Source organism: Rana temporaria, chromosome 5 (genome assembly GCF_905171775.1).
Source record: "Rana temporaria chromosome 5, aRanTem1.1, whole genome shotgun sequence".
Lineage (NCBI taxonomy): Eukaryota > Metazoa > Chordata > Amphibia > Anura > Ranidae > Rana > Rana temporaria.
In genome coordinates this window covers 405109441-405117938 of record NC_053493.1, presented here as the reverse complement: position 1 = coordinate 405117938, position 8498 = coordinate 405109441, and the positions used below count along the sequence as shown (strand labels likewise).

The 8498-nt window shown below is 43.8% G+C and overlaps 1 pseudogene across 1 annotated transcript; it reads left to right on the top strand.

Annotated features, from left to right (window-relative positions):
• The first annotated feature begins 2979 nt into the window (after positions 1-2979).
• LOC120941553 lies at positions 2980-4561 on the top strand (annotated as a pseudogene). Its single transcript, XR_005749562.1, has one exon. The product of XR_005749562.1 is annotated as an elongation factor 1-alpha, somatic form-like (transcript).
• Positions 4562-8498: the final 3937 nt, after the last annotated feature.

Here is an 8498-nt window from a genome sequence, read left to right as displayed (position 1 = left end):
CCAGAGACGTGTCCTTCCCACTGTGTGCGGTTCCTAGGCTTCACAAAGATGGCCGCTCCGTATCCATACAATTGCCAGGGATATTAAAAGAAAAAAGCTCCCATAGTGAAGAATTTCCCAAAGGGATTTATTGTACTTCATCCCTGGTACTAAATTCCTTTGGGAAATTCTTCACTATGGGAGCTTTTTTCTTTTAATATCCCTGGCAATTGTATGGATACGGAGCGGCCATCTTTGTGAAGCCTAGGAACCGCACACAGTGGGAAGGACACGTCTCTGGAGAGAGTTCTCCTGCACTTCAAACCATACATTGGGAGAAGAGAGCAGACTGCAGGCTTTCCATCTGAGGATTTCTAGGCTGATTACCCATATGGGGGAGGTAAGCGCATTGTGAGCCCACCTGCCGTGTGGATTTGTTCATCGTTCTGTATGGGACACAGTTCATCGCTTCTATATTTTACACAGGAATCACTACATATTTTTTGCTATTTGGGACACTATATATATATTTTATTATTCATTAATATATTGGACACTTCTCATCATCACCCTTGATTGCACACTCCAGCTGCCACTAGCTCAGTGGCGATTTGTGTGTTTGTGTTAGTTCCTCTAGCATGAGGATCTTATTCACTATCTTAATTATCTCTTATCATTTATATTTGCACCATTTTATTTTTGCGCTCATCATTTTCTTTATTCATCTTGTTTTATTTGTTGTTAGTACAATCTAGATTTGAGCTGCATTAATTCGCATTTATTTTGTTTGCATATTTTCTCACCCTCACTTTGTTAGTATTGGCTAGCGCTTTAGTCACCTTTTCTTTTGTGACATTTTTTCTTTGTTCCAGGTCAGTGAAAAGACCAGAAAACTATTGGGTGAGCCAGTCAACTACCATTTTCAGGAGGTGGTCCATAATGGTAGCCCTATATTTCCTAATATATTCACTTTAAAGTCTGTTTCCACTTTTGCAGTCTAATTTGAGCATACCCCTCTATATGTTTGTGATGTGTACACATTCACACATCCTAACTGAATAAAATATACACTATGGGGTAGATTCAGATAGAAGATACGACGGCGTATCTCCTGATACGCCGTTGTATCTCTGAGTCCAGATGGTCGTATCTATGCGCCTGATTCATAGAATCAGATACGCCTAGATTTGACTAAGATCCGACCGACGTAAGTCTCTTACGCTGTCAGATCTTAACTGCATATTTACGCTGGCCTCTAGGGGCGCATACGCTGATTTACGCCTAGAATATGCAAATCAGCTAGATACGCAAATTCACGAAAGAACGTACGCCCGGCCGACGCAGTACATTTACGCCATTTATGTTAGGCTTTTCCCGGCGTATAGTTACCCCTGCTATATGAGGCGTATCCTATGTATGGCCGTCGTTCCCGCGTCAAATTTTGAAAATGTTACGTCGTTTGCGTAAGTCGTCTGTGAATGGGGCTGGACGTCATTTACGTTCACGTCTAATCCAATGACATCCTTGCGGCGTACTTTGGAGCAATGCACACTGGGAAATTCCACGGACGAGGCATGCGCCGTTCGGGAAAAACGTCAATCGCGTCAGGTGAAGCCTGATTAACATAACACACGCCCACCTCTTCAGAATTTGAATTAGGCGGGCTTAGGCCGGGCTGATTACGCTACGCCGCCGCAACTTTCTTTTAAGAATACGGCACTTGCCTGTAAAAGTTGCGGAGGCCTAACGTAAATAGGATACGTTACGCCCGCACAAAGAAGCGCCATTCTACCTGAATCTACCCCTATATTACAAAAGTATTGGGACACCGACCTTTTCAAGCACATGAACTTTAATGGCATCCCAGTCTTAGTCCGTAGGGTTCAATATTGAGTTGGCCCACCCTTTGCAGCTATAACAGCTTCAACTCTTCTGGGAAGGCTGTCCACAAGGTTTAGGAGGGTGTCTATAGGAATGTTTGACCGTTCTTCCAGAAGCTCATTTGTGAGGTCAGGCACTGATTTTGGATGAGAAGGCTTGGCTTGCAGTCACCGCTCTAATTCATCCCAAGGTTTTTTTATCAGGTTGAAGCCAGGACTGTGTGCAGGCCAGTCAAGTTCCTCCACCCGAAACTTACTCATCTACGTCTTTTGTTGATAGCACAAAAAATAAGAACCACAGAGGTGATCAAATACCACCAAAAGAAAGCTCTATTTGTGAGGACAAAAATATAAAAAAAACAGTGTTGCATGACCGCGCAATTGTCATTCAAGGTGCCTACATCGCTAAAAATTAGCCTGGGCAGGAAGGGGGTGAAAATGCCCTGTACTGAAGTGGTCAAAGTTGTAAAATGTTTATCACTTACTTCTTTAGTAAATTCATTCTGATACCTAGCACATCCAGATTCATTCAAGGACAAATTATAAAATTTCTTTGTAAAAAATGTAATATTAACCACTTAAGCCCCAGACCATTTTGCAGTAAAAGGACCAGGCCACGTTTTGCGATTCGGCACTGCGTCACTTTAACTGACAATTGCGCGGTCGTGCGACGTGGCTCCCAAACAAAATTGGCGACTTTTTTTCCCCACAAATAGAGCTTTCTTTTGGTGGTATTTGATCACCTCTGCGGTTTTATTTTTTTGTGCTATAAACAAAAATAGAGCGACAATTTTGAAAAGAAAAACATTTTTTTTACTTTTTGCTATAATAAAAATCCCCCAAAAATATATATAAAAAAAAAAATATTCCCTCAGTTTAGGCCGATACATATTCTTCTACATATTTTTGGTAAATAAATAAGCTTTTATTGACTGGTTTGCACAAAAGTTATACAAAATAGGGCATAGATTTATGGCATTTTTATTATTATAATTTGTTTTACTAGTAATGGCGGCAATCTGCGTTTCTTATCTGGACTGCGACATTATGGCATATACATCGGACTCTTTTGACACTATTTTGGGACCATTGTCATTTATACAGCGATCAGTGCTACAAAAATGATTACTGTCTCTTCCTCACCGGGTCTGCGGCAAATTTATAAGGTGTCCATCGCCAACATCTAGAACTCCACAATGGGAAAGGAAAAGACTCACATCAACATCGTGGTCATTGGACACGTAGATTCTGGCAAGTCCACAACAACTGGACATCTCATCTACAAATGTGGTGGAATCGACAAGCGTACCATCGAAAAATTCGAGAAGGAAGCTGCTGAGATGGGAAAAGGCTCCTTCAAATATGCTTGGGTGTTGGACAAACTGAAGGCTGAGCGTGAACGTGGTATTACTATCGACATTTTCTTGTGGAAATTTGAGACCAGCAAGTACTACGTTACCATTATTGATGCCCCTGGCCACAGAGACTTCATCAAGAACATGATCACTGGTACTTCTCAGGCTGACTGCGTTGTGCTCATTGTTGCTGCTGGTGTTGGTGAGTTTGAGGCTGGTATCTCAAAGAATGGACAAACTCGTGAACATGCTCTTCTGGCCTACACTCTGGGTGTGAAGCAGCTTATCGTTGGTGTTAACAAAATGGATTCCACTGAGTCACCATACAGCCAAAAGAGATACAAGGAAATTGTAAAGGAAGTCAGCACTTACATCAAGAAAATTGTTTACAATCCAGATACTGTTGCCTTTGTGCCCATCTCTGGTTGGAATGGTGACAACATGCTGGAACCCAGTAGCAACATGCCATGGTTCAAGGGATGGGCCATCTCCCGCAAAGAGGGAAAAGGCAGTGGAACCACTCTGCTGGAAGCTCTTGATAGCATTCTGCCTCTTAGCCGCCCCACTGACAAGCCTCTGGTGGTATTGGTACAGTACCAGTTGGCCGTGTTGAAACTGGTCTCCTGAAACCAGGTATGGTGGTTACCTTTGCTCCAGTCAATGTAACAACTGAAGTCAAGTCTGTGGAAATGCACCATGAAGCTTTGACCGAGGCTTGTCCCGGTGACAACGTTGGTTTCAACGTAAAGAACGTTTCCGTGAAGGATATCCGTCGTGGCAACGTTGCTGGTGATAGCAAGAACGACCCACCATTGGAAGCTGGTCAATTTACTGCACAGGTCATTATCCTGAACCACCCAGGACAGATCAGTGCTGGCTATGCACCTGTGCTGGATGGCCATACTGCTCACATTGCCTGCAAGTTTGCAGAGCTGAAGGAGAAGATCGACCGTCGTTCTGGTAAGAAACTGGAAGACCTTCCCAAGTCCCTGAAATCTGGTGATGCTGCCATCGTTGATATGGTCCCTGGCAAGCCCATGTGTGTGGAGAGCTTCTCTGACTATCCTCCCCTTGGTCGCTTTGCTGTGCGTGACATGAGGCATACTGTTGCTGTTGGTGTCATCAAGGCTGTCGAAAAGAAGGCAGCAGGTACTGGCAAGGTCACAAAGTCTGCTCAGAAGGCCCAGAAAACGAAATGAATATTTCAACAATCCCGCTCCACCTCAGTCTTAACCATCGGTGGAAAATCGGTCTCAGAACTGTTTGTCTCAATTGGCTATTTAAGTTTAATAGTAAAAGACTGGCTAATGATAACAATGCATCGTAAAAGCTTCAGAAGGAAAGGAATAGTTTTAAGTTATTAGTGTTTTAAATCAGTAATTTTTAAGTGGGAACAACTTGACCAAAAACCTGTCACCAAATTTTTTTTGAGACCATTAAAGTTAATGAGACATGTAAAAAAAAAAAAAAAAAAAGATTACTGTGTAAATGACACGGGCAGGGAAATGGTTAACCACTAGGGGGCGAGGAAGTGGTTAAAGCGGAGGTTCACCCTAAAAATCAACTTTCTACCATGCCATCCAGCATACTAGCGTCAGCTACAGTATGCCTTTATTTAATTTGTTTGCGCTGTACTCACAGTTTAATCCATTAGTTTTGTTTCAGACTCCCGCAGGGAAAGGCGTTCCTATGAAGAGGGGAACATGATTGATGGCCGGCTATGGCGCGTCACGCGTTCAGAAAATAGCCGGAGTAGGACTCGGCTCTTCACGGCGCTATACGGCGCCTGCGCACAGACTAGGAGCTGACTGCGCAGGCGCCGTGAAGAGCCGAGTCCTATTTCGGCTATTTTCGGAACGCGTGACGCGCCATAGCCGGCCGTCAATCATGTTCCCCTCTTCATAGGAACGCCTACTCCCCGCGGGAGTCTGAAACTAAACTAATGGATTACAGCGCAAAAAAATAAAATAGAGGCATACTGTAGCTGACGCTAGTATGCTGGATGGCATGGTAGACAAAGAAATTTTTTTTTAGGGTGAACCCCCGCTTTAAAGAAAAACATTTTTTAACATTACATTCAGCCGAGTTTTATTTTATTGCCGTACATACCGTATTTTCACCGCCGCTTCCGGGTATAATCTGCAGGACTGGGCGTTCCTAATTGATTGACATCCTTCCGACCGGCGCATACAGCGTGTCACGAGTTGCCGAAAGAAGCCGAACATCAGTGCGCAGGCGCTGTATAGAGCCGACTCGCAGTCCGGCTTCTTTCGGCAACTCGTGACGCGCTGTATGCGACGGTCGGAAGGATTTCAATCATTAAGGAACGCCCAGTCCCGCAGATTACATACCCGGAAGCGGCTGTGAAAATACGGTATGTACGGCAATGAAATAAAAAAAACAACTGCCGATTGTCATTCTGACAACTTGGCTGAATGTAATGTTAAAAATATTTTTTTGGGTGAACCCCCGCTTTAGGTGTGTCCTAGGGACATGTTCTAACTGTGGGGGGATGGGCTACCTGTGACACGACAGCGATCACTGCTCCCGATGACCAGGAGTAGTGTTGAGCAGAATACGCCATATTCGATTTCGCGATATATCACGAATATATAGCCGAATATTCGAGAAATATTCGCTAAATTCGAATATTCGTGATATTTTATCGAAATGAAATGTTTGCGAAATTTCGCTATTGCGATTGCGAAAATAATTGCGAAATTTCGACAACTGCTGTAGGAGCCCTCTGATTGGCTCAGAATATTCGTGATATTTCATCGAAATTTCGCAAAATGCAAATGCGATATTTATTGCGAAATTTCGACAACTGCGGTAGGAGCCCTCTGATTGGCTCAGAATATTCGTGATATTTCATCGAAATTTCGCAAAATGCGAATGCGATATTTATTGCGGAATTTCGACAACTGCGGTAGGAGCACTCTGATTGGCTCAGAATATTCGTGATATTTCATCGAAATTTCGCAAAATGCGAATGCGATATTTATTGCGGAATTTCGACAACTGTGGTAGGAGAACTCTGATTGGCTCTGATGCAAAAGAAGGGCGGAGAAAATAATCGCGCGATATTCCGATTGCCGAATAATCGCATTGCGATTTTTCGGCAAGATAAAATGATCGCTTCAGCTACTCGGCCCAATGTCTCTAATCATACCAGCAATGCTTTTAGACGTCGATGGAGATCACTAGGATGTGATCTGTTCTAAAAATAAAATTGAAAAAATTTGAATATTCGGAATAGCGAATATTCACCGCGAAATTCGAAATATATCGCGAATACTCGAATATGCCATATTCGAGCCGAATATTCGCAATACGAATATTCGTGAGCAACACTAACCAGGAGCAGACAATCAGTTCCTGTCACAAGGCAGAACAGGGAAATGCCTTATTTACCGCCAGCGAACATCAAGTTCCCGGGACCCTGCCCATGCCATTCTGCCGATGTATATAGGCGTGTGGCGGTTAATTACAACATTTCACTTAGTAAAGTTACCATACGCTTTTCAAAGTGAATATTCACTTTGCCAAATGTTTATCACTTACTTCTTTAATACATTCATTCTGATACCTAGCACATCCAGATTCATTCAAGGACAAATTATAAAATGTCTTTGTAAAAAATGTAATATTAATATAATAAAAAAAAAAAATTGAAATGCAAAAATGTAATATTAAAAAAAGAAATGCTAAAAGTGCTCCAGTAGAGCGATCTTTGCCCAAGGACTTGGCGCTCTTCCATCATGGGGCTAGCAGGGATTTTTGCCCGAGGGGGTGTCAGAGAGCAAATCATGGATGTGGCAGCTGAACTGACCTTAGAACGGGTCATAGCTTTAAGCAAGTGTAAAATCTTCATTACCGAGGCAAGTTATCCCCACTAATTAGGACGCCTGTAGTTCTTCTTCGGAGTTGACATAGGTGTACTGAGAGGTCGAATGGCACTCCTAGTTGCTTGGAAGTGCACTGCCTGACCTTCCAACCTTCCACTCAGCTTGACTCTTTCTTAAAGTGAATCCAGCACCTAGAATGTTGTCTGAGCCAATATTTCTGAAAAATGCAGCATTTGAATTCACTAGGAGCCAGTGAGATCCCTAAGGCACAAAGCACTTTGTTCCATCTGTTCTACAACACTGTGATTTCATTTCACATGCAACAGATTTTCTGCAAGGATTCATACTGGTATCCCAGAAAACAAATGCAATCTACGTTATTTATTTTCTGCCAAACTGCTTATGTCAGTAGGGTAGCATATTGTTGGAACATTGATACTGCAGGAAAGGTGAAATGATACCCTCATCTTATGTATCATGGTGGCTAGGGGACACCCATCCTTGTGCCCAGTTCATGTGGCTCTGCATGGATTTAAAAAAAAAAATCTTGGGAACCTACTTTTAATGGATTCATCAACACAGGTGGCTGGTAGGGTTGAGCGAACCCGAACTATAAAGTTCAGGTTCGGCACGGACTTTGGCTTTTTCCCAAACCCGAATAATTGGAAAAAGTTTGGGTCCGGGATCGGAGTTCAGGAAAAAAAAATGCGCGGAGGTCCCCGCTAATTCAATAACCAGACCCTTTAGGTCTGGTATGGATATTAAGGGGAACCCCGCCGTCAATTTAAAACACAAATGACGTGCGGTTCCCCCTAAATATCCATAACCAGACCCGTTATCCGAGCACGTTGACCTGGCCGGCCGCAGAAAAGAGGGGGGACAGAGTGCGGCCCCCCTCTCCTGAACCGCACCAGGCCACATGCCCTCAACATTGGGAGGGTGCTTTGGGGTGCCCCCCAAAGCACCTTGTCCCCATGTTGATGGGGACAAGGGTCTCATCCCCACAACCCTTGCCCGGTGGTTGTGGGGGTATGCAGGCGGGAGGCTTATCAGAATCTGGAAGACCCCTTTAACAAAGGGGACCCCCAGATCCTGACCCCCCCTGTGTGAAATGGTAATGGGGTACACTGTACCCCTACCATTTCATGAAGGAAGTGAAAATAGTTGTCTGAAAAAAAAAACCACACACACCGTTGAACAAAATACTTTATTAATTAAACGAAATAAAAATCCAGCGGTGAAAATAGACGATCCATGCTGCTCCCTGATCCATCGTTGTCTTGTATCCCGCGGCGGATGAGTTCTCCAACGACGGGTGTACGGGTGTTCTCGCCCACGATTGGTCCAGCGATATGCAGATCCGTCCATTCAGAGCACAGCTCCGCGAATGACGCTCCGGAGCTTGACGTTTCTTTTATAGGGGAGGCGGGCCACGC